We start from the raw sequence: 7,956 nt of genomic DNA, 5'->3' as shown, positions 1-7,956 counted from the left end.
GTGGCCAACTCGATTTGGCGGCAGGCTTGGCGATTTAAGTTACGGTAATAGCAACTATCCTTGCTTCACAGGCAGTGTTTTGAGTTGTTGTGGGACTTTGCTAAAGAGCGTTTTAACGAAATTGGTTTCTGCAACGGAGAACATCATAAGAGAGATCGGCCCTGCAAGCAAAAGGGCGATTTTTCTATCGCCTGTCGTCCAGAAGTCACTTCTTAGTAACTTCTTCGCGATAGAAAGACGATAGTACACATTTTACAAAATCAAAATACACATGTATCGCGTAGAAGTAACTTATAAGTCACTTCCGGACGATAGAAAGACGATAGTACACATTTTATAAAAATAAAAAGGGTCGTGATCGCGAAGAAGTAACTTCTGAGACACTTCTGCGCGATAGAAAGACGATAGTACACATTTTACAAAAACAAAAAGGGTCGTGATCGCGAAGAAGTAACTTCTGAGACACTTCTGAGCGATAGAAAGACGATAGTACACATTTTACAAAAACAAAATTAGTGGAAAAAAACAATCCGTTACCCCTTTTTTTTGAAAATTGTTTTGGTCTTCCTTTTTACCCACGCTATTATTTTTCGCCCGAGCGTCATTGTGGTGTACAGTGCGGCTTTGTATCAAATTTGTGCGTTTTAAAAATATAGCTTTGTTTTTTTCTAAATGTTTTTAATTGCTTAACATATTTAAATGGAGGTGTACGATTATTTAAAGCTATTTACGGACAAGCTAGCTGTGGACATTACTTGGCGTGTAAATGCGGAGAAACCCAGCATCCAACGATTCTCAACATATTTCAAATTTCAAATTTCAAATGGTTATTAATAAATTTCTTATGTCGACGGAGCTGGACCTAAATAACATTGTTCAGCAAAATTTCCTACATGCCAGGGACCGTGTATTCAAGCGGAAAATGTCTTTATAAAAAAATAAATGCAAAATATTGAAAGTATATTAAAATATGTTTTCATTCAAGATTTTCCAAATGGGGAAGACTCTTCTAGGTATCTTCTACAAACTTATGTATGTAACTACGGCGACACTTCCAGAAGTTACTTCGGCGATATCCCATTCGGATCGCGGAAGTTGCTCCCGTCGGGAAGAAATGTGCCACTTCGGCAACAATTCTAGGAGTGCCGAAGTGGCATATTTCTTCCCGAAGGGAGTCACTTCCGCGATCCGATTGCAATATCGCGGACGTTCGTTTTTATCTTCTAGAAGTCACTTAATAGTGCCTTCCGCGATAGAAAATGCTTGCAGGGGGGATGCTAAAAAAAAACACAATGCCCTTGAGGTGGAGGCGTCAAAGTTCCTGTATGGCGTAAGTTGCGTTGTACATTTCTTCGTCTAGCAAACGAAAAGCCTCTTCTGGATCAAATTTGAGTACCACTCTCTGGATGCCTGGATACGATCTTTTTGGTGATATCATATACGAGGGCAGTCCGATAAGTACTTAGTCTCACAGCCCGATGGCGTCACTATCGCAAGAGAAATTTACTACTACTAGACGGCTACTGTCGAAATTTCACCTAATCGGACTCGTAGTTTTGTTTTGACTGCGTGTGGAATCGGACGTGTCCGCGGATTTTAGAAAAATGGAGAAAGAGCTATCTCGGTCTGTGATTCGATTCTTGTTTTTGGAAGGGAAGCATCGCAGCAAAATTAAAGAGCGCATGCATGCTGTCTACGGTGACTCTTCTCCTTCGATGGCGACCGCCAAAAATTGGTTTAACGAGTTTCAACGTGGTCGCACGTCGGTTTTTGATGAGCCACGCCCAGGTGCCCCGAAAACGGCTACCACGGAGGATAACGTGACAAAACTCCACGATCTCGTATTGGCAGACCGCCGATTAAAGATACGCGAGATAGCTGAGACAGTAGGCATGTCGTACAATTGTCTATACGGAGTGTCACTTGTTCTTCACTCGTGCAAGGGGACATGTCCCACGGTATTCACAAGGTGATTCACAAGTGAATTTTCTTTTTTTGGAACTGATGGGTGAATGCATTCTGTACGCATTTACTCAGAATACTCCTGTAAGATGTACCCAGAAATGCACCTATATGCATTAAAATTATACATTCTGTAAATATACATTTCTGTTTTAAAAAAGAAATGTCTGTAAGCTTTTTCAGGGAATACATAAGTATTTATCTATTTAAGAACGCAACTAATTATACCCGTTACTCGTAGAGTAAAATGGTATACTAGATTCGTCGGAAAGTATGTAACAGGCAGAAGGAAGCGTTTCCGACCCCATAAAGTATATATATTCTTGATCAGGATCACTAGCCGAGTCGATTTTGCCACGCCCACTCTAAAGCCCATAACGCTTAAATCTGTATACCGCCGGTAGGTGGCGCATTTTAATCTCGCTTTGCTACTTGCATATCTCCATTTAGCTGAGTAACGGGTATCTGATAGCCGAGGTACTCGACTATAGCGTTCTTCCTTGTTTTTTACTATTTATGTCTACATTTTTGGATTACAAAATTTTTTATTCTAATTGTGAACCATATGATAATATATTAAATATTTATATATATATAGATTATCTATTAATCTTGAACTTAGTACACAAAAAATTAAAAAAAAAAAAATAAAAAAAAATATGAGGATTTTTTATTATTTTAATTATTTCAAAAAATTTAAAAAAATGTATTTAATTATAAAAATTAAATTTTTTAATTTAAATGTAAAAATTAAAAATTTATATTTTTTGATAAAATTTAGATTATTTAATTTCATTATTATAATTATTTATGTATATATATATATATATATACTTATTTACTAATATTTTATTTTATAATTTACTAAAAAAAATTATTTTTATATAATTAATTTATAAAGTTAATAAATTATTTTATTATAAATATAATAATAAACTCGGCTGAGGAACTTGTGAGATGGTTCCAAAGTCGCCTAGCTGGGGCAACCGAGCGGGTCGCAGATTGCGGATAGCGGACGACCTCTCTCGAGGTCAACTGTGAATGAGCTGGTGGGATAAGTCAAACACGGTATCGTGGACGGGAACCCCAGTAAATAAACAGTCCCGGACAGCCAGCGGGTATTTTGCAACGAAGCAATACCGACGATGCGAGTTGTTCAGCCGCATCTAAATAGTTGCTTTACACAAACCCACTCCCAACACAACACCTACCCAACTCCCCTCCCAAACAACATCTCACTCCGGGCTGGACTACGGTGTAATACGGACCGTGCCAAGAGTCAGCCTGGCTGGGGGCCCGGATCAAAACTAGCCCAGTCTCAAACGGTGTGCTCAGGGACATGGCGACCCCCTGTTCTAACTATCGCCTTACCCGGGCATCGCGGATCTCTGCCCGGGCGGACTTTTCCCCTTGTCCGCAACTCGTGGGACCAAATTATGGAGCATATGAATAATACAGAAAACACAACAAAAAACACAGAGACGGGTACTCTTAAAAAACCCATGGATAAGATAAACACTGGTTCCACCTTCCATACCAGCACGGTCCAGAAAGGGCCGCATCCCAAACTGGGGATGATGGGTGGCAGAAAGCCAGCCGCAAACGCCTCCGCCACGTGCGCATCTGCGCCGAAAGCAGCGGTAGGCACTGCCAAGGCGCTCGGACCACCCGCTGGTGCTAAATAAACATACGCAGAAAGGCGGACTGCCGCCCAGACTCTGCGCTCACACACTAGGAGCACCGTTGCCACACCTTCGCCTAAATGGCTAAAGAAGGTAGAGTGGGCAAGGAAGGTGCTTCCAAACTACGGGCAGGAAAAGCCCACTCAAGAAGGGACTCAGGCGAAAAGGCAGCGATCCCTCGAACTACCCGGGCCATCGGCGAAGAGATCTAAGATCCAGCCATCGGTCTCTTTCGCCGAAATCACGAAGAACCGTGTACTACTCGGCCTGGTTGACAGGGGACATCCGGAGGGCAGGATCCCCAGGAACAAGTGGAGGGCAGTGGAGTCCCACCTTTCCCTCATTTGCCTGCGCATGGTACGAGAGAAGCCAGGCTGCATGGACGCGGGCTGGTACCAGGGCAACGTCAAGGTGGTGGCCTGCGACAGTCAGCGGTCGGCTGACATGTACGAGCATAAACAGGCGACGAGCAAGCTCGGCGAGGTATACGAAGGGGCGAACATCGTTGCGCTTGACTGGTGCGATGTCCCAGTAGACCCCGAGCCAGGATCTGGCTTCCAGCAGCGATCAAGGCGGCGGAGGACATCCTCTTCATGTTGCAAGAATGCGACACGTACCTCCCCACGAAGGACTGGAAAGTCGTCAAGGTGGAGGAACATGAAAGGGATGTCAACCAGGCGGTTTTGGTCCTGAACAAGGAGTCAGTTGCTCCGATCGAGACTGCTCGAGGAGTGCTGAACTTCGGGTTCAGTGCGATACACATCAAGGTGTATAAGGCCAACGCCGCTAGCAGCTCTGCTGGCAACCCAGCCGAGCAGGTGCTTGCTGAGGAGTTGGAGGCACCTGGTGGGCCGGAGGACGGCTACTCTACCGATTCGTCGCTAAGCAGAGAGATGCGAGCGCTCGAACCGGCAATCGAGGACGTAGACCTCAGCGACATAGAGGAGGCCGACGTCACTGTGGTGGTTGTTGAAGCTGTAGATGTCATTAAGACTTTAAAAATAAACCTTCACCACAGTAAAGCAGCGTCTGCTGCACTTCTGCTTCGCCTGACCGAAGGCGGAGCCGACCTAGTCCTCGTACAGGAACCTTGGGTTGTAGGAGGCAAGGTTGCTGGACTAGGAACAAAGGAATACAAGCTTATGCTTGACCCCAAAGAAGGTAAAATTCGAACCTGCTATTAGCCAAAAGGCATCTTAGTATATTTCTACTTCGCAATTACAGCAACGGAGACAACACCGCCAAAAACTGGGCAGTCTCTGACGAGCACTCCTTTTCGGACCATAGATTCATAGAAACTGTATCGCCCTTGCCGGTCAGCTTCGCTGACCCCAGACGAGCCGACTGGCACAGGTACTAAGAAGTTCTGACAAATATCCTCCCCATGGAACCGTCAGAAAACATCACAAACCCACAGGAGCTGGACGAAACAGTATACAAATTCACAGGGGCATGCAACACTGCCTTCAAAGTGGCATGCCCCACAGAGAAACCAAGAGGAAGGAAAAAACTCCCCTGGTGGACCCAACAACTATCTTTCCTCAGAACCAACTGCAGATGCCTGTTTAACAGAGCAAAGGCGGGAAATGAGGACACCAATTGGCTGAACTACAAGTTTGAACTAGCCTCCTACAAAAAGGCCATTAGAAGAGCAAAACGAACGGCATGGCAGACCTTCTGCTCTGACATAGAAAAAACAACTGATGCCGCAAGGCTCAGGAAAATACTCTCTAAGACAGCCGCGCCTTTGGGCTATCTTCAAAAAGCAAATGGATGGTCAGACTCCAGTAAAGAGTCCTTGGACCTGCTCCTAGACGCTCACTTCCCGGGGAGCCAACAAGCAGGTCATCCTCCTGAAAGAGGAGCAGGAGAGGGAATCGAAATAGATCCACTCCTATCAGACCGCAACATGAAATGGTTTCAAACCATACAAATCGCCGGGACCGGACGGGATAACACCGGCTCACATCCAGCAAGCAGGACAAATAGCCACAAACTGGTTGAAAAAAATCTTCCAATCCATCCTGGCGGTAGGAGAACTACCAACAGCATGGCAAGAAACAAAGGTGGTTTTCATTCCCAAGGCAGGGAAGGCCACTCACACCACAGCAAAGGATTTTAGGCCAATAAGCCTAATATCATTCCTGCTTAAGAGCTTTGAAAGAATGATAAGCCTACACATAAGGGCCACCGTAGACCCGACACAAATATCAGAAGCACAACACGCTTACACCAAAGGTAAGTCAACCGAATCGGCGCTACACTTGGTGGTAAATAGCATCGAGAAATCACTCAACATCAAGGAATACACACTGATCGCCTTCCTGGATATAGAGGGAGCCTTTAATAACGCGCTTCCCACTGCTATAACAGAATCTCTCACAGAACTAGGGGTTGAGCCGCCATTGGTGAGGCTTATCCATAAATTGCTGATAAGCAGAATGGTCACAGCCACACTAGGGACCTCATCCCAGACTAGACTAGTATACAGAGGCACCCCGAAAGGAGGTGTACTATCACCCCTCTTGTGGAATATCGCAGTAAACAAACTACTGCGGAGGAGGAGGTTGTAAGGTCGTGGCATACGCAGACGACGTCGCCATCATCTTTAATGGAAAATATCCACAAACACTTTGCGATATTATGACCGCTAAACTTAAAATACTATCGGAATGGACGATAGCGAACGGAATCGGGGTAAATCCCTCGAAAACAGAATTTGTTCTATTTACAAATAGGTACAAAATTCCACAACTTAACCCACCCATTTTAAACAATTGTAATCTCTCCTTTAGCGATCACGCCAGGTACTTGGGGTTAGTACTAGATAAACGCCTCAAATGGGGCTTAAACAACCAAGAGAGAACCAAAAAAGCGACCATTGCACTTTACTCCTGTAAAAAAGCAATCGGGCTAAGATGGGGCATGTCCCCAAGAATAGTTAACTGGATATACACAGCGGTAGTCAAGCCAGTCCTACTGTACGGAGTGGCTCTGTGTTGGACCGCCTTACACAAACAATGCATACTGACTCCTCTAAACAAAGTACAGCGAATGGCGGCTTTGTATACACAAATACTGGAGCCCTTCGAACCACCCCGAATGAAGCGCTGAATGCGATCTTGAACCTCCCTAGCCTGGACTTAGCAGGCATGGAAAGGGCCAAATCGGCAGCTATTCGACTGAGGGACACAGGGCAGTGGAAAGCCCACTTTTATGTCCATGCTAAAATTCTCCAGCATGATAAATCGATTCCGAAAATCACGGATCTATGCAAATCTATTGAATATAGTCACACACCCTTTGAGGCCCTGATTCCTGATAGAGAGGAATGGGAACAGGGCCGACCGGGCACGACGGACGCAATCTGTTTCTATACAGATGGCTCCAAATTAGAAGGACACGTTGGCGGAGGTGTATACTCCGAACAATTAGATATCAGGAAGTCATTCAGGCTCCCGGACCACTGTAGCGTCTTTCAGGCGGAGGTCCACGGTATAAAAGAAGCACTAACGTGTTTAGGGAACTTTAGCCTCCAGAGAGGACACCTAAACTTATATAGTGACAGCCAAGCGGCTATTAAGTCGATCTACTCGACAAACACCAACTCCCGTACAATAGCAGACTGTCGCAGATCTCTCCACGAGATGGCAAATCAGTTTACTATCAGCCTTATATGGGTTCCGGGTCACCGGGATATCGTAAACAACTGCATAACGGACGAGTTAGCCAGGCAGGGCACCATCAAGCCTCTCCTCCCAGGAAAGGATAATGTCGGTATGCCCATGGCTACTTGCAAGTTAAACATAAAAAACCATTTCAACACACTAGCCAACACCCATTGGCAAAACGCACCACAGTGTCGTATCTCTCACCAGACATGGCCTGTGATAAGCAACAAAAAAACCTCGGAGTTACTCAAACTCAGCCGCATAGAGTGTGGCATGTTGATCCGAGCTCTTACAGGCCACTGGCTTATTGGCGCACATGCCGGCAGGCTAAAAGCCCCGCAAAATGATTTCTGCATAAGCTGTAGGGATGAGGAAGAAGTGGAAACGGTAGAACACCTTCTCTGCTTTTGCCCAGCAGACTCAGACTGAAACACTTAGGAGGCCCCTTCATCGATGATCTTTCCGAAATATCGGAGATTAATCTCAAAAGCATAAGTGCCTTTATTAAATCTTCCGGGTGGAAGACATGCTGATCAGCTTAACACAGGCTTAAACTACTAGAAACGGGACCCTAGAGAAGGAAGAAACGAGATCATGCGGTATCACAACGGACCCATTGAGGTCTAAGTGGGTTGGACTAT

Source organism: Drosophila suzukii, unplaced genomic scaffold (genome assembly GCF_043229965.1).
Source record: "Drosophila suzukii unplaced genomic scaffold, CBGP_Dsuzu_IsoJpt1.0 scf_5, whole genome shotgun sequence".
In the NCBI taxonomy this organism is placed as follows: Eukaryota; Metazoa; Arthropoda; class Insecta; order Diptera; family Drosophilidae; genus Drosophila; species Drosophila suzukii.
Note: the sequence above shows the minus strand (reverse complement) of the source record.